This window comes from Ambystoma mexicanum, chromosome 2q (assembly GCF_040938575.1).
Source record: "Ambystoma mexicanum isolate Mex_15411 chromosome 2q, UKY_AmexF1_1, whole genome shotgun sequence".
Lineage (NCBI taxonomy): Eukaryota > Metazoa > Chordata > Amphibia > Caudata > Ambystomatidae > Ambystoma > Ambystoma mexicanum.
The window spans coordinates 71,003,360-71,028,347 of NC_090924.1; the positions used below are offsets into that span (position 1 = coordinate 71,003,360).

A 24,988-nucleotide genomic window follows, 5' to 3' on the forward strand; every position below is an offset into this window, starting at 1 on the left:
TTACAGTTAGATGGTTTGAGGGCTGCAATGGTCTTGAGTACTTTGTCTTGGGTAACTGGGGAAAAGTGGAACTGGGTAACTGGTGATTTGGAGTAAGTCAGAGCGTGCGGTCTCAGCCAGTAATTTTCTTTTCAATATGATTTTGTCTTGGATTGTTGATTTTGGCGGCTAGAGCATTCTGTATGGTGGTACACCAAGCTTTACTGGCTATAGCTGGGCTAGGAGGTGGGATGGGAGTTTCCAGTCCTCTTATGATTGAGAACAGTTCTTTGCCATTAGAAGCAGCATTAGTAATACACAAGTTAAGATAGCTAGCTTTCGACCTTTAAGTAATCACTGCAAGTTTATATTTTTGTGAGATTACCTGCAGTTCTTTTTTGGACTCCATAGCAGGGTTTATTTCTGGTTAGATGTTCTAGGGCTCTTGTGTTTCTTCCAAGTTTGTCATTAAACCATGAATTACTTTGTTTGGATTTGAGTGGAGCTATTTTGTCGATAATGGTTTTCAGGCAGATGTGGTAGAGGATGGAGATACTGTCAGGGTTAGTGTCCGTTAAGGGCTGATCATCGAATGGTTTAAGGATTGGGCTCAGGTTTGCTGGGGTGAGCTTACGTGAGTTTCTTGCCAATATTGGAATGGGAGGTGGAGAGCGTGATACTTGGGTTTTGGTGGTGGTTACATTGAAGCAAACTAGGAAATGATCTGACCAGGAGATTTCTAGGATGTCTTCAAGTGATACATTGGTATTCAGGGTTAGGATCCAATCTGGGATTCTACCTTTGGTGCAGGTAGGTGCGTTGACAATCGGAGAAAACTGCATATCTTGTATAGCATTATGGAAGGCTATGGCTTTGTGGTCGCGGGAGTCATTGAAGCCCAAGTTAAGTTAGTATAAATGTAGTCTTTGGTTTGCAGAGAGGGGCAATAAGCAAAGGGATATCTATATCCGGATGGTTTGGAGAGGATGGTGCTCTATAAACTATAAGAATGTTGAAGGTTGTGCTGGGATCAGTAGCGAGTTTAAGCACTAGCAGCTCATAACCGTCTATTCTCTCTGTATTGCATACTCTGAACTGTAGGGAGGTTTTTGCAATAATGGCTACCCTTCCTCCCCCCGTGGCCTCTGGGCGGTCAGATCCGAGGATGGTAAAGTCTGTTGGGATGACTAGGGTCAATAATGGTCCCGAGGCTGGGTGGAGCCATGTTTCAGTTGTTACTAGGAAGTCTAGCTGATATTCCAAGATAAGGTTGTGGGTGTCAGTGTCAGTGGCGTGTGCACCTAGAGACCTTATGTTGAGTAGGGCACCTTTCAGATGTGTTTTGGGGGAGGAAGTAGGTATCGTAGATGTGGCGGGAGATCTAAGTGGACTGTGGTGGCAGGCAGAGCTGATGGAAAGGAGTACTAGGGTTTGGGTTGATGTGTGGTGGCTGAAATGTTTGACTTGAGGGTGGGAAGTTTGCGATGCTTATGAATGTTGTTTCTTGCAATGCAGGGGTGATTGATTGAGTGACGGGCTGCTCTGTGACCGGATGGCGAGAGGGCGCTGGTAAGTGCAAGTGGAGAGTTTAAATCTCCTAGTGAGCCCCAGTTTGGGGCTTGTGCGAGAGCAACAGTGGGTTATTTCTTGAGCTAAGACGCGAGGATCCTAGGCAAGGGGTGGTGGGATTAGTATTGCCTGAAGTGTTGGCTGGACTACATGGGATAAAATGGTGAAGTGTAGGGGTGGTTTCTATGCGCCCTGTGCCTTTGGTGAGAGGTTGTGAAGTGGTGGTGGTGGTTGAGTTATCTGTGGCTCGGAAGGCTGCTGTTTTGGGTAGGAATGGCATGGGGCAAGGGAGCGGGGGTGGCTAGTGCAGCGGATGGGGGCCAGGCCTGTGTCTAGGTAGATGTAAGCACCTTTGGAGCAGGTGTTGGTGCAGGTCAGTCTAATGGCAGGTCGGCCGGCGGACATGGCCGATTGGGGCAGCAGAGAGAGTTTCGATTGACCACTAATAAGCAAGGCTGAGTGGGGAGTAAAGTAGATCAGAATGATGTGGACTAACATTGCAGTATGGGTAGATGAGATACTGGCATAGATAGTAATACTAATAAAATACAATACAAATACAATGCAGACAGGTCAAGAGATGCTGGAGACTGACTGTTCAGTATAGGCTATGTGGGAAAGCAGAGCAAATGCGGGAACTTACATAAGAACAATATGCAAGTTAATTAGCGACCGTGATAACAAGAATGGCAATTAACGAGGTGGACAGATGTGGCTATGTACATGGTCAGCTGTACATGTGGTTATAGGTATATCAGCGTACAATAATGCTAGTAGTATTGTTACAATATATAATTAAGTGGTAGGCATGGCAATGCAGTACATTCAAAGGGCTACTATGAGGCTAGTAAACAGGTTACTATGAGGTTGGCATAATACATGAATTAAGATGGGAAGTTACCAGTGGAAATTGGCGGGGTGGGGTAGTTTAAAAGTAAAGTTTGACAGTGAATCCATTGAATCCATAATGGACAGCGGGATCATGCAAGCTAAGCGCACAGGGCCAATGTCTAACCGCTTACCAATTGTGTGCATCTGCCAGGGCACTGGTTTGGCAGGTGTCTGCAGTCGTGGTCGGGGATAGCAGATTCAGCATCTTTTGCCGTGCAGAGCCTCGTGGGGGTTAGAATCGGCTATACGTGCTGGGCGACGGCTGAAAGGGGGTCAGAGCGCCGGGCCTGTGGCACGGATAGGATCTGCCATTTGTAGAGGCCCTTAGTAGTTGGGCCGGCTTATGCCTTCCGGTGACGACGGTCCCGGGAAGTAGTGAGAAGCAGCCTATCCGGGGCGGATTACATTGCGTAGCAACGCACAAATAAAGCAATAGCAGCCACTTTAGCTCCATACCGCATGTAACCCCGCCAGTGTGGAGACAAGGGGACCGGGCTTAGCAATGCAGGGGTGCATACTAACATGGATTAAGCATCCATATCTCCTCAAATGTGGATCAAAGTGATCACACTTACCCCAGATAGAGGATAAAGCAGATATGGGAGGCTCGACAGTCGAGCTACTCCATGAAGTTGACACAGATGTAGTCGGGTGGGCTCCTGCTCTCCGAGGCTGCTGCTCCTTGAAAAATGGTGTGGGCACGGACAGGATTTGCCCTTTGTATTCAGGACTTGTAACCCGATTACAGCGTTGCTTGTTAAACAATGATAATAGTATTACTACCTACACAAATAGAATAGTAAGTGTAGAAAGTGCATTGACATCACATTGCCGTTAGGAGAACGAATATAGAAAAGAAAATTAGATTATGAATAGATCGTTTTTAAAGTTCTTTTATAAACAACTAGCTGAAATACCTGGCTTCAGCTGGGATGTCCATACTCAAGATTTTTTTTTCATATTCCACCGAATAAAATGAACAAATATTGTTGTTTGCCACAAAGGTATAACACGATACATGTTAATTTCACTAATTAATTGAACACCAAATTTTCATTTATCTCCGATTGAAATTCTCACATGAATATCATAGTTGTATGCTTACTCTGATTATTTGCAGTGTTGTGAGCAGTGGCGGCCATTGTCACTGCTAAACACACACTGCAAATAATCAGAGTAAGCAGGGGTGTTGCTAGGTCTGGAAAAGATCAGGGGCTAAGCTAATGTTGGGACTGGTGGGAATCGGGGCTAGCCAGAGCCTTTTGGTTGTAGTCCCTGAGCTTCTATCTGGGGCTACAACCAAAAGACCCGGGGCTATAGACCCCTCCCCCCCTCTACTCCCGCCCAGCAACGCCTCAGAGTAAGCATACAAATATGATATTCGTGTGAGAATTTAATTTGGAGGTAAATAAAAATGTTGTGTTCAATTTATTAGTAATTAACTAACGCTTACCTGGACTCCTCGGGAGCATAATGCCTGCTCAGCCTGTGAACCTGTACTTGGGAGCTTTTTGGATTCCTTTTCTGTAAAAACGATAACAACAATAGAATGGCTATTGCATCTAATTACTGAGAAGGTGCTGCATATATATATATATATATATATATATATATATATATATATATATATATATATATATATATATATACACCCACACACACACACACACACACTTTGGTATTCTCCCCTCTCACCTGTATTTATTATATGTGGAGCTCTCCATCCTGGTTTCTACAGGGGTGTGTTGAAAATGGAATACAATGCCCAAGGTGCAGCCTTTCATAAACGAAAGCAGGCGGCTCGCTTCATCCTGGAGTCTGAAGTCTGGGAGGCCGAAGCCACTCACAAGCGTAAGGGTCCCCGAAATCTTACAGGGCTCTACAGGCGGCTCGTAAAAGGCTAGAGGCACACTATGCTGAAGCCACGGCGCACCTGCTAACCAGAACCAAACAGTGGTATTATGTCAATAACAATAAAGCAAATAAGCTGTTCGTAGACAAACTGGCCAAAACTAAGAAAAGAAACACCACCCTGGGCCTTCGTGGCCCACAGGGCGCAGTCCAATTCGCAGAACGCGAGAAGCTACGACTGGTGGTGGCCCATCTGTTGGAGATAATGACAGCAGCCCCAAGGGACCGAGAGGAACAATAGTCCTACCTGCGAGATGCAGCCGTCCTACCTGCGAGATGCAGCCGTCCCACACCTCACGCCCACAACAAGGGAAGGACTTGAGGCCCCCCCATCACAGGCGAGGAAGTCGAGGCGGCCATAAAAAGCCTGAAACCCAGAGCTCCAGGCCGGGATGGGTACTCCACCCGGTTTAACAAATTCTTCCGCCCTCAACTGGTGGCCCCTTCAACCCGGCTCTTCAACTCATTTGCCACCACCGGAAGTATCACTCCCACCATGCAGGAGTCCATTACGATTATCATTTTCAAGCCCGGAAAAGACCCCAGGCACAACAGCTCATATAGGCCGATCTCATTGCTAAACCTGGATGCCAACATATACTCGAAGATCCTGGCCAACCGTTTAGCGCTCATCCTCCCAGACATCATAGACCCCAGACTAGAGAGGGTTTATAACCCACAGGTCGACGAGACAATATTCGCAGAGCCCTAAACCTAATAAGACGTTGCTAGCCAAGAATCGCAACAACTTGCCCTACTGGCCTTGGACGCGACTAAAGCTTTTGATAAAGTGGATTGGACCTTCCTGCGCCTCGCCCTCGAGGCCTTCCGCTTTGGCGTGACGTTCCAAAAAAATGATCCTAGCCAACTACCAGTCCCCCAATACCCTTCTGAGAGTCAATGGTCTCCTGTCGGACCCGATCCCACTTACATGTGGAACAAGACAAGGATGCCCTCTGTCCCCCCTGCTCTTTGCCCTGGCCATGGAGCCCTTGGCCCAACGCATCCGCCTGAACCCTCGGATCAAAGCCCCACAAGTAGGCCCTTCCCAAGATAAGATCGCTCTTTACGTCAACAATGTGTAATTGACCATCACCGATATCGCGGCCTCCAAGAAGGCGGCCATGGCCGAAATCTGGAGATTCGGGAGAGTAGCAGGTTTTGCCATCAACTTCGAGAAGTCGGTGGCCCTGGTGGGTGGGTCTAGGCCCGGGAGAAAGAAGCTTTGGAGAAGCAATGCCCGATTCAGTGGAGCGTCAAGTCAATCCCATACTCGGGGGTTCAGATCCCGGCCCACTCGGAAAATGTTTATCAGACAAACTCCCCCTCCCCACCTTCGAGGAGTTGGGAAAAGACCTTAACCGCTGGCTATCGCAAGGGATCTCCCTTCTGGGCCGCATTACAGCATGCAAAATGAGCATCCTCCCACGGTTCCTCTATGCCTGCTCCTCCCTACCCATCTCAATCCCACTCCCCCAGCTACAGCGTCTTCAAAGGAAAATAATCAACTTTATTTGGAGGGGCAAGAAACCGCAAATTCACCAGAGAACCATGATGGGCAGCGCTAAATTAGGAGGATTGGGGGTTCCGGACATCCGTAGATACCAAATAGCAGCATAACTAGCCCATATTCAAGCTTGGTGAATTGCTTCAGGGCGCCCGAATTGGGTGGAGATCGAACAATCCCGTCTCTCTCTCCCCCCTTCGCTTCCTCCCATTCGTCCTTACCTCACTGCGATGAACTTGGCCGAACATTCTGGCCTCCACCAAACATTCAGTGAGAGCCTGGGACTAGGCCCACAGACAAAAGGGGCATCCCAGGGGGCCTGAGCTGATTCTCCCCAATCTGGCTTTCTGCCCAGCGAACTTCCGGAATTGGGTGGCGGGAGGCCTCGAATCTCTGGGGCAGCTCTTTGAAGAGGGCGTCCTGCGCACCTTTGAACAATGCAAGACGACCAAACTGCGGCACTGGTGTTCCCACCCCCAGATCTGAACAGCAGCGATCCAAGCCCCGGCCCCGCTAGATCTTACTGCGAATGACCTGCCAGCCCGAGGGAAGATCTCCGTCCTTTATAAACTACTGCAGGATGACCCCTTCCGCACTAAGCCTTCTTATATGTCCCAATGGGAGGCGGACCTGGGGCATGCCATAGAGGACCAAACCTGGGTGGACATCTGGTCGAGAACCCGCACGTCCTCCCTTTGCATGACCAAACGGGAGTGCGCCCACAAGCTGCTCCTACGCTGGTACTTCTCCCCCCCCCCGCCTTCATTACTTTCAGCAGGCGCTGGATCTGCATTGCTGGCGTCTTTGCGAACTCCCAGGATCCTATTTCCATGGTGGACTTGTCCCAAGGTAAGAGAATTTTGGTCCCACTGCCTTGCCACGATAAAAGACATTACCCAAGTGGCAATTCCTCTGGCGCCAGAAAATGTCCTTCTGGGGATCCCGGTCCTAGGCTCCTACTCGAGAACAGGAAGGAGGGCAGCCCTTATGACCCAATTTCTGCTGGCGGAAAAAATTACTGTGGCACGCACATGGAAATCCACTGAAGGCCCCTTCTTGACCCTCTGGTGGATTAAGTTCTGGGACATCTTGATAGCCGAGAAGGTCACTGATGCTAAGGCGGGCCTTCTCCACCACTCTGAATATCTTGGGCGCCGCTGTTAAACTATGACCAGCACTACCCGGCGCTGACTTATAAGCCGCGCTTAATCGCAAGAGCCCTGTACTCTAACAGCGAGCATCCATCGCCCGACCCAATGCAGTGAGATTGAAAGCAAATGCCCAACTTAGATGGTATCGGGGGAGGAATGAGGGAAATGTCATTTCCATATGTTTTGTTGGGAAGTGCAAGTAATTGTTGAATGTATATGTTCACCTGTGTGCTGATTAATAAATAAACAAAGAAAAAAGAAAAAGGAATACAATGGAGTCTTGGAATGCTGAGCACTCAATAGTTGTTTGCCTTGAAAATGCTTATACTGTTCCAGGAAATGTCTTTGGGTAAAGAATCTTGAGAGAAAAACACTGTATTCTTTAGATCATGTAATTATTCCTATGTTGGAGAGATTTCTCTTACTAATAATTAACTTTTCTTTTGCAGGTTCTCATAATTCTGAAAGGTTTATAGCTGTGGGTGACTACAAGGTTACTTAGGCTGAGGAAACGCTGAACAAAATTTCAACTATACGGAATAACTGCAGTCTTCAGAAAAAGCGTGGAATCTACTGTGCTGAGAGAAACTTGCAGTACTTCAGGTACGCAAGCTTAATCAACTTTCTTTTATATTTTTCTATTCAGTTTGTTAGTTAATTAAATACCTCTGTTTTATCAGCAGATTTTCGCAAAGCTGAGGAAAATCCTTTGAGTGTTGCAGAGGAAGAAACTTCTGACAGATGCCGCGGCTTCAGATGAAAACTGCTGTCAGATGATGCTGCGGCTGAGAGAAAAACTTCTGAGATGCTGCGGCTTTGGACGAAAACTGCCGTCGGATGATATTGCGGCTCAGAGAAAAAACCTCTGACTGAAGCTGCTGCGGTAATAAACTACCACAGATACTGCTTCGAAGAAAATTACAGTTTGGTACATTTTTCTATGAACTATGAAATTCTGTTTGTTTTTTTCTGTAAAGCTAATGTCTTATATTTCTCTCTTTTGACAGGTTCTGTGAGGAGAAAGCATAGGTAGCTTTACCTGCTGTCAGCGGAGAAGACGCAAAGCGAGCGCTTGAGCGGAGGCAGGGCTTAAGTAGCTCCCTTTGTAATATCAAATGGAACGCGCTGTCAGATCTGAATGGATCTTGCGGCAGCGATGTTTGGAGTATAAAGCCAATGTTAAGTCTATGAAAGTCTATGGAAACTGATGCTGGGAGTGGTGCAAATGCCATGTATGCCAGGCTAATACTGAGTTTTGACCCACTGACTGAAGTAATGTTCCTGGCTTGACTGGGATGCCTGAATGTACACTGTGCTCATTGGCTGGAATCATGACAGTGACAAGGGGGCAATTCAGTAATAAAGTCCATAGAGATGGTATGCCATGGTGCTGGTGGGACAGGCAACAGTTGCAGTAATCCTGCGGGTCTCTGCTTTAAGCTTTTGTTTTGAGCACAAATGCCACAAGTTCGAAAAAAATGTATGATGTCATTGCGCCATGTTGGCCACCAGAATGTCTTTGGATTTTGGCCGTGGTCTTAGCGATTCCAGGGTGGCCTTCCAATACGGCCCCATGGCAATCTGATATAACTTTCTTTTGTAGCTCCCGATTTAGTAGGTAGAGCCGATTCTGGAAATAAGGTAAACCCTCTTGAACGTCAAACTTGGGTCCACTGGATTTCCAGGTTTCTAACTCCGAGGTGGTCATATTCAGGAGAATGTGTGCCTTTAAGTCTTCTTCTGAAGATCATGTGACCCCTAGCATCTTTTCTTCTGGAATGATATTTACTGGGTCTGAGGTATTTTGGGTTTCTTCCTTCTCTCCCATCTGATATAAGGCATCCGCTTTTCCATTACATACTCCTGGGCGGTAAGTGATAACAAAATCGTATTCTACAAACAACAATGCCCAACGGAGTTGTCGAGATGATTGAGCTTTTGCGTTGCGTAAATATTGCAGGTTTCGGTGGTCTGTGAAAACTGTATGCCGGGCTCCTAACAAATGGTGTTCCATTCTTTGAAAGCGTTCTTAAAGGCATGGTCTAGTAAACATTTTTATTGTCCCTACGGGTCGGCCATGTTTTTTTAAGCCCTAGTGGCTCAATTTTAGAAAACTTTCCTATGGACCTTACCTGAGTTTTCGTCCATTAAACGCACGCGAAAACAAGCACCAGGGAGCTGCCATTTTGTGATAATCCTATCATTTCTCCCATCGCCGTGGCTGACCTGCTTTTGCGGCACTAAATAAAATCCCCCGCCCCTGAGCCTGTCATCAGCAGACTCGTACCGCCCATTTCCCAACGCCAAAGCACGTCTTGTGTCAACATTCGCTACGCTTCAGCTAATGACGTGTCGCCATGGAAATGACAGGACGCCTCTTTCCTCAATAAGTATAAACAGACCGTTTCACAACACACAGCAGCAGATTTTCGATTCCATTCCTCTCTCTGCGTTACTTAGAGTATTCTGTGACTCGTTTCTGTGCTCTGGTCAGCTACCTTCGCCGCTTATAGCCCGTGTGAACACCTGTACCATCTCGGTAAATTATTTTACTTTGTTTACCACACAATGGCTACAATAATGCCCTACATGTACGAGCCCGAGTATACGGAGGAGGAACTACTGGAAAGGGAAGCACGCGAAAACGATGGGGATTCGGACGGCAGTTGGCAGGACGAATCAACAGATGAAGAGCCTGGGCCTAGTCACATGGACGGCGTCTCTACCTGGTGCACATGCAATCGGTGCGAGCTAATGCCGACCCAGGAGGAGAACTGCTGCTGCAGAGAAAACTCGGGATGCCTGGCCTACATTTCGGAAGGCGAGCCACGACCGCAATGCATCACCGAGCTGCCAGACTTCAGGGCAGCCTGCCTCACACGGGCCGTGTTAAGGATAATGATGGTGCTTATGCACGAACTTCGCGCAACTGTTCGTCCTCGTAATCCGAGTAACAAGTAAGTATACTCTGCTTGTCATGCCACTCCTATTTCATGTTCTTCTACTATATCCAAAATTACATCTACATATCATTGTAACACATTTAAGTCGTTCAATAGTGTGCATTGTCTAGATAGCATTTGTCCGTATAGAATGCCATTAGTTACAAGAATTGTCATTGACAACAAACGTTTATTAAACTTATCCTGGTCATTTAAAAACAGTTTGTTTCATTCCTTTTCACAGGTGGTACAGGCTGGTGGCCTATCGTTCCTTTACATGGTGGCTCCACGGGAGGCTTGGACACCGCGTTCGAAGAGTGATACCCGCCTGGCCGTTCGTGCCATTAGAGAAACGTTCCCGAGTGACAGTGGATTTTCTCTCGCTGTGCTGCAACCTGACCTGTATAATCTTTAAAGTCTTGTATTTTTGTGTCATGAAAATAAGATACAAAATAAACCACCACATATATTTTAACAACGGTTGTTTCGATTTTTTAAATGAATCAAGTGTGTCTCCATTCAAGGATGGACGTCAGACTTCTGTGCTCTGGTCGCTGTGAAGCAGGGTGGTCACTATCTATGTAAGCTAACATAACATTCTCGATAATGCATGCACTAAATAACACTTGTTCAAAGTCTTTCAGTAGGTTATGTCTCTATAAAAGTCACACATATATCTATACTAACAATTACCATTGGATTATACAGGCCTTAGGGTCTTGACCACTATAATACACCGGTTGAAGTGTGGGTCTGTGATCACAAGAATCTCTGGTATGTGGCATTTGTTATTGATAAGCAACGATATACTATCAAAGGTGGTTCGCGCCAGTGGATGAGCGCTGGCATGGGGGGCTGTCAGGGGCGCGAAAGGCCAAGGTGCCAAACTGCATGTACACTTCAAAAGGTATCCCACGCCAAGAGGCCATCGGTCACATGGCCTCCTCAGACCCCGTGTCTCCAGCCAGGCCTCCCCTTGAAGCAGGCCGCCCCCCTGCAATCCACATAAGTGTGTCTCCATTCAGCAGTCTTCCTGTGCCTTATCTGCACGCCCCAGGCCCATCCATCCCACCCCCCTCTATCAAAGGCGGTTCGCAGCCGGGAAGGAGCGCTGGCATGGGGGGCCGTCAGGGGCGCGAAAGGCCAAGGTGCCAAACTGCATGTACACTTCAAAACGTATCCCACGCCAAGGGGCCATCGGTCACATGGCCTCCTCAGACCCCGTGTCTCCAGCCAGGCCTCCCCTTGAAGCAGGCCGCCCCCCTAGGACCACGACATACATACGTCGTTCATTCACAAACACACCCCTGTTTCTAATACTTTATAAACCACTTGATATGTCTCATGAGAACATCTTTGTGCTTTGCAAGTCAACTCCTGAACGTGTTACTTGGCAACCACTGAGATCTACGCTAATCTGCTCGTCGTCGTGCTATCCGTGAACTTCTGTGACCGCTTAGAGCAAACCCATCAGTGTGCTACCTGTGGCCACCCACCTATTCTCCTGCAACATACTGCTCTGCTTGCTGAATCCAACTGTTTGTTGGTCAAGGTAAGGCCATGTATCCTAGTCATTTTTCGCAGATTTTTAAATTTCTATTTATTTCTACTAGTAGAGTACACAATAGTGCTATGTTCATTGGTCTCATTGCTATTGACTTGAGTTTCCATTGCTATGCTATCAATAGATCTATTTATTTTCATCTGTCTATTGTCACCGAATTGCATCCTTCGGGGGTCCAGTCTATAATGTAAGCATGTTTCCTTCTCGTGCAAGACAGAACATCCAAGGGACGAGTCACATGTTCAGATTTTAGTCACATCATTTATACATTTCTGCAACTTATGCAAATACTAAGCCGCACATAATGAACTGGTATAGTTCCTGCGACCAAAACAAACCTTGCATTGATCATTGTATGATTCATTTACGTTTGTATCAAATCTTTATTCTTGAAGATTGTATAATTATGTCGATATTTACTTTTCAGATTTATCAACGATGCCTGCCTGTTCGATTAGCCGTTGCCCTTCGAAGACCCATGCGAAATCTGAAGGCACTACAATGCATGTATTCCCGAAAACTGTTGATCGAATAAGAGAATGGGTCAGACATTGCGGATATCCACTGGATGAGCTGGAAAGTAGAGTCCAACAAGTCTTACAGGACAAGAGGGGTGATCGATACCGCATCTGCAGCCGGCACTTTTCCTTGGACATGTACACATCATCTTGGGTAACAAAGAAGAATAAACGGCGGACGACACGGAAATTGCTCGAAAACGCTATTCCCACTCTATTCGTCCACATTCCTCCACCGGTGAGTCAAGTGTCCGGATTTGGCTTTAGGCCTTGCGGTAGTGTGTAGGTATCCGAACGGATTAATTGATATTGTAGGTGTTCTATCCCTTGTAATAATTTCGATATTGATATGAGTGTATAGTTTTTTGAATAATGACATTTATCAATATATTCTTTTTTGATTTCATCACCCACAAACGCAATGTATATATATGGGAACAGGGAACTGTGCTGTATTGAGCATTTTTTAAGTATTCTGTCGCCTTACATGGCTATTTTTAATATTGGCATTTCATTATCAATCATTAATTTACCTTTACAACTTCTTGACTATCCCTTGAATCTGAAGCAAGAACATTCTACATCCTTGACGTGGTCGCAGTTATCAACCACTTCTAGCGCGTATCAGGTAATCTTACTAGGCTAATCCGCTACAGACTTGTTTTATGCATGTCAAGTAATAGTTTTATTTTATCGTGTAATTATTTTACCGAATGTTTGGTTAGTGCTTTCCAATTGATATACACCTTAGTTATCGTCCACTGGTGTTTGCTTTCAGTTATAATTAGTGTTATCCATACTAATGCAAGTACTGTCTTTCAGGGAGTTGCTGAAGCGTCCGCCACATCTACAACATTTCTAGATGTTCTTCACCAGCAGGAGGTATGGATACTGACGGCTCCATCGAGCGTCATCATCAGAGCTGGAATTCTTGTTGTTTGATTGTTCTACACAATGTTTCATTCGTGGTTAGCCGTTGATATGTACCTGTGCTGTCGACCCCAGGTGTGTGTTATGTTTTCACTATTGTAATCCTCACTAATGCAAGTACTATGTTTCAGGCAGTGCGTCAACCCATGCACTTGATGCAGAGCCTGACATTCAAGTAATTCCAGGGGAAGTGGAAGCGGGACCATGCGTATACGAATCGGCGCAACAGCTTTCGGAAGTGCGCACTACATTTGCAACATCCATAGATATTCTTCAGCAGCACGAGGTATGGATACTGACAGCTCCATCATGAATGTCATAACGTGATTCCATTTGCTATACTTTCTTCCCTATTAACGCAAGTGCTGTGTTTCAGGGAGACGACGAAGCTTCCACTACAATCACAACATCCAATTTAGATGATGCAGATGTAAATAAATCAGAGAAATAAGTCGATGAAATGTGATCATATTTAGATTTTCCTTGATTCTTTTGGACAATGCATCATTTGTGGTTATCTCTTTATATGTACCTGTGCCGTCGACCCCAAGTGTGTGTTGTGTTTCCAATATTGAAAAGCATACTAATGCAAGTACTGTGTTTCAGGGAGATGCGGATGCCTCCTCTCCAATACAACCATTCATGGCAGTCCATGCAGAGCCAGAGGTATGGATACTGACAGCTCCATCGAAATAGATCATCACTGGTCGAATACTTGTCGTTTGATTGTTGCACACAATGTTTAAATCGTGTTTAGCTATTGAGATGTACCAGTGTGTTCTTCCTCACGTGTGTTTTACGCTAACAATATTTTGATACAAGAAAGTGCTATGTTTCAGGGAGACGATGGAGCCTCATTCCGTGCTGTCTATGCGGATACAGAAAATATAGTCGTTGCAGCTCAAGAGGAAGGGAGGACATGCGGAAACGAATCGGAGCTACAGCGTGCAGATGTTGAAGGTCCAGTCAAAAAAGTTGCAAAGAAAAAAACAAAAAAAGGTTAGTTACAAACAGTTCATAACTTTAAAAAAATGTTTGTGCTGGGGACTATTTAATGTTTTTTTCCAGTCAATTGGACTACACTTTATCTTGTGTTTAAACTGAACATCCCTTTTCCAATCTCTCCTCCAGTTACCCGTGGGTGTCAGAACTATACATACACAGACAGTGAAGCGAATGAGAGATGTTGCTTGCCAGACCGTGTACACTATGGAGGAACTATTAATTGAGGCGAGGCGTGTTCAGGCTCGAGATGCTCATGTCCAATGGCCAGAACATGAATTAACTGTGTTTGGAGACTACAGCAAAGTTGCATTGGACCATAGCTACAGTGCGACCGCACCACCACAAGAAGATGTTATTCAATGTATTGAAGGTAGCTAGTAGTTGCAGATCAATTCACACAATCTACACCCGCCAAAAATTTGCCACCAAAAAACCTGTCGACATTGTTGTGTTCTCCCATCAATGTTGAAGTAATAGATGTCGAAATGACAGAATGAACCAGCCGCAGCATCCATAGACGCATCAGAACTTGATATCAGCGATATTACTTTCCAATGTGTTGAAATCTCCACAACGTCACAGGCCGAAACAACGTTGACGCAGGATGACAGTCTAGTGAAAGAGAGCAAATACATTGTATTCGACAGTTGTTTGATGGAAATTATAAGTATTCTGAAATGTGTGCATTCCATTAGAGGGAAAGTATGTGGGAAGCCATTGATTAATGTGACTCATCAAATAAAAGGCAGTAACGTCAAAATAAATGCGGCCTGTAGATTAAATCATAGGTTCTCATGGTCTGCACAACCGATGCTGGGGAAACTGCCAGCAGGCAATCTACTGTGTGCAGCTGCATCACTTTTTAGTGGCTCCAGTTTTAGAAAGTTAGAGGCTTTCTTCCAGTTTGTGGGACTCCATTTCATTTCTAAAGCACTGTACTACATATACCAACGTGATTGTTTCCGGCCATTAGTGATGCTTGGAAAATTGAACAATTGTCTCTAGCAAGTACATTCGAAGGCAAACGATTCAGGCTAGCCGGCGATGGACAGTGCGACAGCCCTGGATTTTCTGCCAAGTACTGCACCTACCACTTTCAGGACATGGATAGTAAGAAAATTGTGAGTTTGGTGGTCGTGCAGGTAACACAATGTACATCGTCAGTGGCCATGGAGAAACTAGGATTTATAAAATCAGTGGAATATCTACAATCAAGGGGAATGCACATCGACCTCATAGCCACGGACAGACACGTTTCAATTGCCAAGACAATGAGAGAGCAGTTCCCACATATTAAACATCAATTTGACGTATGGCATCTTGCTAAATCAATCAATAAGAAAATCTCGGCTGCAGGGAAAAAAAAGGTTTTGAAAGTATTTTGCAGTGGTCCCATTCTATCACCAACCATCTTTGGTGGAGCTCAAAAACTTGTGAAGGGTCAGTGGAAATACTACTTGAAAAATGGCGGTCACTGATGCACCACGTACCAACGTTCACCGCTGGACAGTAAATCAACATTTCCACCAATGTGAACATGGCCCTTTGTCCCCAGAGGAGGTACGGAAGAAGAAGTGGTTGATTCCATCTTCACCGACACACAAAGCCATTGAGAAGATTGTTTGACAAAACTCTATCAAGAGATTTGAGAGGACTGACAGAATTCTGTCACACAGGAGATTTGGAGGTGTTCCACAATATGTGCCTAAAGTACAGGCCAAAGCGCTTGCATTTTAGCTTTCGGGGCATGAAACATCGCACTCTACTAGCGGTCTTGGCCCATAACAGCAATGTCGGACGTGAACAATCTAGGACTAGGGGTAAAGTAAGGATGCCTCGCTACACTAAGGTGTTTTCAAAACGAAGTAAGCAATGGATGATCAAACCAGTCTATGATGAAATGCAGTTCGACTTTGTGAAAGGCCTTATTGTTGCTGTGTTAGAGAAGCACAGATATGGAATTTTGGACGTTTCTGTGCAGAGCAGTGATCCATTGCCACCGAACATTGCGACTGTGCCATGCCCACCCGAAGTACAGCTGGTTGTGAAGTACAAATCCCGGTTTAAATAATTGCAATACGATTGTCTTTTTGTAAATAAATGTTATTGTACAGTGTACCTGTAACCCTAACCCCTACCTTCACCATCATGGGTGGCAAACAAGCTGGGTGTCATCTTTGAATTCTCTCTATTCACCTCATATGTGTATGTATATATTTTTCTCATGTCTCAACTCATTTAAATTTAAATGCTACGCACTGTTAACGGAGGGGAGGCTTGCGTATTGCAAATAATAAAACAAACAATAAATCTCACTTTTAACTCAACTCCTGGAGGTCCTTTATACTTTCCCTGACCTTCTGCCAAAAATTAAATGTCTCAATTTGGGCTGCAAAGCTTGCAGACAACGGGGACAAAATTGGGGCACTTAGAACGTGCCAGTCAAGCGGGCCGTGGCATTTGGGAGAGAAGCCAGTTCGCATTTGCACATTGAGGCGTACTACATAGACGGATTCTAAACTTCAAGTTCTCACAGATGCCTATACGACGTGATGTTGCAAATAAAGAATGCGAAGGACAGCGGCTTTGATTTTCAGATCGCGCCCAAATGAGGCCCACAAGTCGCACTGGAAGTATAAGGGTCTATTGTTTTTTGACCTTGAGACAGGGACCATGCCGAAAGAACTATATTTGAAGGGGGTGCACAATAACGTAAGACGATAAGGCAGAAAATTCAGAAACTAGACCGAGTTTCATTTTAGTTCAGTATACGAAAAATCGTTGTCAAGAGCACGGTCCGTTTTACAGACTGCATTACGAAGAGACACAATGGAAATTTCAAATATAATGTAAGTAAATCTTTACACGCTTTTATACCGGAATGAAGATTTAATGAATGGATGCATGAATAAATGAATGAATGAAGAGCTAGGAAAAGCAAGGAAAACGTGTTTGTAGTGGGCACATGGGCATGCAGGTCCACTGGTCTCACCGATCTCGGTCCTTGGCCCAGCCACTTTTCCCTGCACTGCCTACCTGCACTACAGGACTGTCTCTGTATCCTTCAGCCCCTTCTCCCGGCATTTACCTTGCACTTGCCACCAGCTGGCCCTATTATTTAATTTGTATTCAACTAACCATGTACAGCACTTTTACCCCCCCACCCCCCATTCCCCATGCGCGATCAGAAAGACACCTGGCCTAGTAGGATCGTTGTCTGTCTGCCCTTGTTCCCCACCTGCCTCGTCGCGCCTAGAAACACTCGAGTATAGGCGCGTTACAAATGCCATATCATATATCATATCATTCCTCACGCATGTAGACTAACTGTAGTTTATCATTGTGTGTTGGCCTCGATTTATTTTGTTACTTTTCGCATTGATTTTAGAGCCGAACATACTCCATTGAACTATCCTTGCAAGCAAATAGTTTCTGATCGGCTGTAATAAATAAAGTAAGTAATATTAATGAAGATCGGCTGGCGAGACTAATTATAATTTTTTTGTTTTCATAACAGGTATTTGCTCCCCTTCTGCTACTGCCATCGGTTTGAGACACCAGCAGATGGCTTTTACAGTAGTCACCTGCAGCTTCGTGTGAACAACTGGAGCACGCTGACAATTTTATGGGACGATCGGCAAGGGCCCACATGCCCTTACGCTGTATTAGTGGCTAGAAGCAACATATCAACCTTTACGATGGACTAGTGCCTAGTTGATGGAACAGCCTTGCGGTTCACCGTGCTTCCAAAGTGCTTCTTTTAACGAAAAGCAACACCCGGTGTACCATGGCGGATACCGATAAAAGAAAATAAATGGCTTTCAGAGTTCATATGGCAATTGCTGAATATTCTCTAAACATTTAATGTAAAATAAATGTACTTTAAAATCAAACAGCAACACAGTACATTTGGTAAAGTACAGTTTCATATTCCGAATTGTGGCGCGCTGTGTTATGAGATGGTCTGTGTTGGTTTCCGGGTTCTGTGTGGAGCCGCGTAGAAGACTGGGCGCGTTTGCCTACGCAGCACAGTAACGTCACGGAGAGAGGCGGGGAATATGAATGTTTGGATAATGTCAGGCTCAGGGGCGGGGGAATTGATTTAGTGCCGCAGAAGCAGGTCAGCCAGGGCGATGCGGCAAGTGATAGGATTATCAGAAAATGGCGGCGCCCTGGTGCTTGTTTTCGCATGCGTTTAATGGACAAAAACTCGGGTAAGGTCCATAAGAAAGTTTTCTGAAATCGAGCCACTTAGGCTTAAAAAAACATGGCCGACCCGTAGGGACAATAAAAGATTTTACTAGACCATGTCTTTAATGGCTAGTAATTCTTTATCTGTAATGCTGTAGTTTAATTCAGCGGTTGAAAATGTCTGACCAAAAGGCCACTGGATGCAGTTGTCTGGTCTTGAAATCTTTCTGGGATGATACAGTTCCCATTGCAGCAATGGACGCATCAGTTTCCACAATAAACGGTAGCTCTGATTGTGGGCGTCTCAAAATGGGAGCAGTGGTAAATTTTTCTTTTAAGGTCTGAAAGGCCTCTTCATCTTCCTTGGTCCAGGAGAATGTCTTGTGATTTCGCAATAAAGAAGTAATTGGATAGACTAGTTGGGAAAATCCTGCTACGAAGCGTCTCTAGAAGATTGCAAATCCTAAAAAACGTTGGACTCCTTTAACTGATGTAGGGGAAGCCCAATTCAAGAGGGGGGGGTCAACCTTTCGGTTGTCCATTTGAATTCCCATTAGTGACAGCATAAATCCCAGCAACTCCACTGAGGTCATATGAAAGGAACATTTCTCTAGCTTGACAAATAGTTTGTGTTGCCGTAATCTGGTAAGCATGGCACTTACATGGGTTATGTGTTCTTGAAACGAGCTTGAATAAATTAGATCATCAAGGTATTACTACAGTACAAACATTGAGTAATTCACATAAAACATCATTCATAAAGTTCTGGAAAGCTGCGAGGGCATTGCAGAGGCCAAAGGGCATGACGTGGTATTCATATAAACCGTATTTTGTGCAGAAGGCAGTTTTACATTCATCTCCTTCCATGATTCTCACTAAGTGGTAGGCTCCTCGAAGATCTACTTTAGTGAAAATGTTGGCATCCTTAACTTGATCCATTAACGCAGGTATAAGTGGAAGGGGGTGCTGGTTCTTTACTGTGATCAGGTTCAGGGCACGATAGTCTATGCAAGTACGAAGGTCCCCTTCCTTCTTGGGTACGAAGAACAAAGGAGACGCCATAGGGGACTTAGAGGGCCGAATGAAACAGTTTGCAAGATTATTTTCCAAATAGGTCTTCAAATTCATATTTTCCTGTTCCGTTAAAACATAAATTTGGCTGCATGGGGTCTTCGAACCAGGATTAAATCAATTTGACAATCATATGACTGATGAGGGGGTAGCCTGTTATTCAAACACTTCCTGGAAATCCCTGTATTCCGATTGAGTGTTCCTATTAATCGAAGGTGGATTCTTCTCTTGAAATCACCTGAACTTCCTTTTCTAAAGTTCCATCTTCAATATAGCAGGAATGTCTGCAATCTTCTGTAAATACTAAGGTCTTGGCACGCCAATTAATCTGTGGATTGTGTTTCTCTAACGCTGGGATCCCTAAAATCACCTTAAATTGTGGAGCACTAATTAGGTCAAACAAAATCTTTTCTCAATGTCCCTCCTGGCAAAGCAAGGTGCAAACTTCAGTACACTTCATCACTGGTCCGGATATCATTTGAGTCCCATCTACTGCAGTGACATTTTCTACCACAACCTGCTTGTGCATACCAATACCCATCTAGCCTGCAACCTCGTAATCCGTGTAGTTTCTCCATCGCACCACTGTCCACATATGCTTCTAGAGCATATGTCTGGGAAGTTGGAAGGTCACTGCTTAAGATAACTGGAACGAAATGAGATATCTGAATTTCCTTCTTCAGGCTCGACAAGTCAACCTCTAAACTTGTCGGGGGATGGAGTTTTCCACCTGCTTATTTTCTTTGATACTTCTGTCTGCCTGGTCTACTGCTCCCACTGGTTTCCATGGTGGTTTGACTGGACAATTTTGCAAGTGGTGACCTAACAATCCACAATAGAGGCATAGATTCTGTTGTCTTCTTTTGTCTCTTTCTGCCTTAGAAATGGGAACCCGACCACCTCCTAACTACATTTGTTCAGAGTGACTTTCAGTCGCTGGACGAGTATCACAATCTTTTGAACGAGCATAGAAGGATGTTGGTTCCGATCTGGCCCTATCAAAGTGCTGGTTCTGTAGTCAGTGATCTAACTGTATAGTTAAGTCTATAAAATCAGCACAACCTGTAGGAGGATTCACTACTTGCGCCAATATGTCTGAGTTCTACCCGTAATCCTTGATACAAGAGGGTTGTTCTCTTCTCCTCAGGCCAACTAGTCTCTGCTACTAATCGATTAAAGGAAGCTATGTACGCCAACAATTCCTGGTTACCTTGACATAGAGAGAGCAGCTCCTTATCCAAGGCCTGACCCTGGGCAGGATGGGCAAAGAGTTTCTCCAATTCCTGCCGAAAACCTGGGAGATTCCTTAACAAGGGGTCATCTCAATTGACTAAGGGTATAGACCAGTCAGCAGCATGTCCCCCCAGATATGAAAACACAAATGCCATCTTGGCATGATCTAAAGGGAAAGCCCCGGGTCTACAGAGGAAATGTAAATTTCATTGGTTTATAAAAACTGCAAAGCGCTGTGGATCCCCCGTAAACCTTTCTGGGGCTGCTAATGGAATGTTCCCGGGCAAAACTACATGCCAAGGAGGACAGGGAGCGGAAATGGGACCCTGTGAAAGCCCACTAGGGAGTGGCGCTTGTCCAGCTTGGGACTGTAGTAATTGGCGACCCAATTCATTGGTGCGTACTCTGTTAATCACCAACTCTCTCCTGAGAGAACTGGTTTCTAACCTAGCTGCATGGACCTCTGCTCTTAATTCTAAAATCTGGGATAAATGATCAATTTCTGTGTCCTCCATTATGGTTAGGTGGAGTATTTTTAAGTATGGTTTTGCGTTCTGTAACGCTTACTTGGACTCCTCGGGAACGTAATGCCTTCTCAGCCTGTGAACTGGTACTTGGGCACTTTTTGGATTCCTTTTCTGTAAAAACGATAACAATAGAATGGCTATTGCATCGAATTACTGAGAATGTGCTGCCTTAACATATATAGATATACTTTGGTATTCTCTCCTCTCAACATGCGTTTATTATGTGGAGCTCTCCCTCCTGGTTTCTACAGGGGCGCGTTGAACATGGAATACAATGGAGTCTTGGAATGCTGAGGGCTCAATAGTTGTTTGCCTTGAAAATACTTATATTTTTCCAGGAAATGTCTGTGGGTAAAGTATCTTGAGAGAAAAACGCTGTATTCTTTATATCATGTAATTATTCCTACGTTGGAGAGATCTCTCTTACTAACTATTCACTTTTCTTTTAGAGGTTCTCAGAATTCAGAAAGGTTTATGGCTGCGGATGACTACGAGGTTACTTAGGCTGAGGAAACACAACGCAAGGTCAACTATACAGAGTAACTGCATTCTTCAGGAAAAGCGCAGAAGCAACTGTGCTGAGAGAAACTTGCAGTACTTCAGGTACGTAAGCTTATTCAACTTTCTTTTGTATTTTTCTATTCACTTCGTTAATTATATAGCTCTGTTTTATCTGCAGATTTTCGGAAAGCTGAGGAAAATCCTTTTGGAGTGGTGCAGAGGCGGGGGAAGAAACTTCTGACTGAAGATGCTGCAGCTTCAGACGAAAACTGGTGTCGGATGATGCTGCGGCTGTGAGAGAAACTTCTGACAGGAGCGGCTGCTGTAATAAACGACCACTGCTGACTGACCGAGATACTGCTTTGAAGAAAACTACAGTTCGGTAAGTTTTTCTATGAGTTATGGAATTCTGTTGTCTTTTAATGTCTTATATTTCTCTCCTTTGACAGGTTCTGCGAGGCGAAAGCGTCGGTAGCGGTACCCGCTGTCAGCGGAGAAGATGCGAAGCGAGCGCTTTAGCGGAGGCGGGGCTTAAGTAGCTCCCTCTGCAATATCAGTGGAACGCGCTGTCAGATCTGAATGGATCTTGCGGGAAACCATGTTTGGAGTATAAAGCCAAGGTTAACTATGAAAGTCTATGGGAACTTTCCATGACCAGTGAAACAGACACATCGTGTCTGCACTGAGCAGTGTGACGCAAAGTGTCAAGAGGGCGCCTGCTGGTCGTACAGTTGAAGGAAACATGTAACTGTAGGTGGGACAGTTTGTAGTGAGTCTGCAAAATGGCAAAGCTGGTGCGGCTTGGTCACGCACATACTAGTGCATGTAAAGGCAAGTAAGCAAACAGCAGAATGTGCAGAGCGCAAACAATCTTAGTGGTGGTTAGAAAAGTACTGTAGCTTCATGGGTCGCACCAAATAAATGGCTTCCTTCTCCACGTAATGAAGCTGTGCTTCACGTTGTAAACATTCTTGTATTCCAGTATGTATGCATCTCTGTAAATGCTACTCCTAAGAATAATGGCGTAGCACAAAGAGTTTGTACTGAAATGAAAGCACAATGGACCAGTGGGAAGTCTACCGCCCTTCCAACAATTACGTAGGGTAATTTCATGTACAGCATTTGGCACGTTTGCTGCGGGCAACAAGAAACATCCTTGCAGACCATATGCCGCGCTACAGACCCTTACCAAGTAAAGGGCATTGTGTTGTGCATGAACTGCAATGCGCTACTCTACAGAGGGAAGCTACTTGGAAGTGTGTGGGAAGGGTCCTTCCGGGAGCATGACAATGACTGGCGCCTATGTAGGGGAGGGGAGGGCCACTCAATTGCGTCTCTCGGCACGTCCCCTATGGTATCCATGCAGGTGCTGCCCCTTCTGTACCGGGCCTTTCCTGCCGTCTGTTTTGTGGCGTGTGTCAGAAGACCATAATAAATAGAAATTAACTGGGAAAGGAAAAAAAGGAAATAAAGAAAGCACCTTTTAGAGATGAACAATGGAATTGCCAATGAACGGATGCAGGGCGGGAGGCGTGGCACTGTGCAAAACACTATAGTTGAATCTGTTGGAAAGGGGAGGTTGCTGTAGAAAGGAGGTTTCTTTTTTATGTGTTGCACAGCATTTTGAGCACCAAGGCAATTTGGATGGGGTGTGCAGAAATCGAGATGGCAGGCATAGTAAAATGAACGTTATAGCTGGGGAAAACTGTTTGTGCTGTGAAACGTCATATTCCCATGTGAGAAGTACGCCATTGGCACATGTCGTAACAAAGGCACAAATACACTTCTTCACAATGTACCGCGCTTTCTCTATTTGCAGACCAAATAGTCACATCAGTGTCTGCATAATGCTATACAAAGTTATGCAAGAAATCGGAAACAAACGCATTACCTGGGCAAGTCCCTCCATCATCGCAAACGGCACTGAAACTTGTGTAACATGCTGTGCAATTTTCCCTCCACAATCAACAACAATAATATCAGCATGATTGCGTGTCACCAAAGTGTCACACAGACAAACCAAAATCAGTCACTTCATTGTAGCTAGTCCATAGCACTGCACCTCCACATGATAAGATTCCAAAATGAGCAGCCACTGCACAGGGTTTTCCACTCACTTTCAGTCAATGTATTTCGAACTCCCCTAAAACCTGCATGCTGTGGCTTGCAAAAGACGCAGCCATAACCGCACCCTGTGCATTTCTGTCGATGAATATACTGTGTACCACAGTCTGTGCATACACACCACACCCAGAAACCTTATTGACCAATCCTGTAGCCACTACAAGCCCATTTCTATGGCCGTCATCTGCAAAAGGGGCATATCTAACACGTGCCACTCTGCAACTATCGTGATATTCGCTGACTTTTCGTGCGTCGGATGTCGTTAGTTGTGGTGGCTCTTAAAAGAGCCTTTTTTTTCTTTTTAAAAAGGTGCTTCCATAGCGGTTTTTATAAGTAATTTGTGGATTTTGTGTTTTCAACATCAGCTCACATTCTTACAATAGGGTCTTCAGTGCAGCATGCAGATTGTGGAACAAAATGTCATTGCCACTGCTCAACAAAGACATGCCATTTCCTTTGAAACGATAGAGAGTATATATATATATATATATATATATATATATATATATATATCTCTCTCTCTATCTCGAGTACCAATGTTCTCATTCTTACAGGAGGACATCCCAGCACCACTCAAAAAGTCACAAATGCTTCGGTTGATGAGGCCCCTTCCGGCCTCTGGCAGGCGACAGGAATCATTGGAATACTTACACACTATTCTCGGGGGTATACATGGGAAAAGCACCTTGACAGTGGGAAAAATGTGCTACCCTGCTTTCATCATCTTCTTCAGTTGACGGTACAGACGGGAACAAGGCATGGAACCCAAAAAGAAGGCTCCAAAGTGCACAACCACAACATGTACAGTTGCCGAAGAGGCCATGCGTCGAAATTCTACAAGCAGTCCGCCGAAACAGCACACTTCGACACTGAACCACAAAGCGTCCACTCCCTCCAAACCGAAATTGCCACAAAAGCCTTCTTGGTGGGCATACACAAACAGGTCTTCCACAAAGGCATCACCCACAGCGAAAACTGTGCGTCTTGCCATGTTTGCCAGCCACACATCACAAATGAATGAAAAAAATGATTGCCGCCCTTGCCTGTGACACATACCCTGCGCACCCGGTTGGACATTCCCCACAGTCCCATTTCCACTGGCCAGCATGGTGAGAATTGCAGAATATGGCATGTGCCTTTCCCCAAATGCCATACCCCAGTGAAGCAGGAGGAGTCCTTCTCCATATTGGTGCTGTTGCCTGTGACACACAAACCCAGCACCTGATACTCCCATTTCCATTGACCAGCATGGGGAGAAACGCAGAAGTGGCACACACGCTTCCCCAAGTACCAGGAGGGCCGTGGCACAGTAAAACAGTACTACTCCTTTTTTTGCTTTCCACTCCAGCCATTCATGTAAGGCGCTTAGCCCTT

The 24,988-nt window shown here is 45.2% G+C and overlaps 1 protein-coding gene across 2 annotated transcripts in view; it reads right to left on the minus strand.

Moving 5' to 3' along the window:
• CLUAP1 (clusterin associated protein 1) overlaps positions 1-24,988 on the minus strand; it is a 1,096,220-nt gene that overhangs the window by 1,063,498 nt on the left and 7,734 nt on the right. The window lies entirely within an intron of this gene.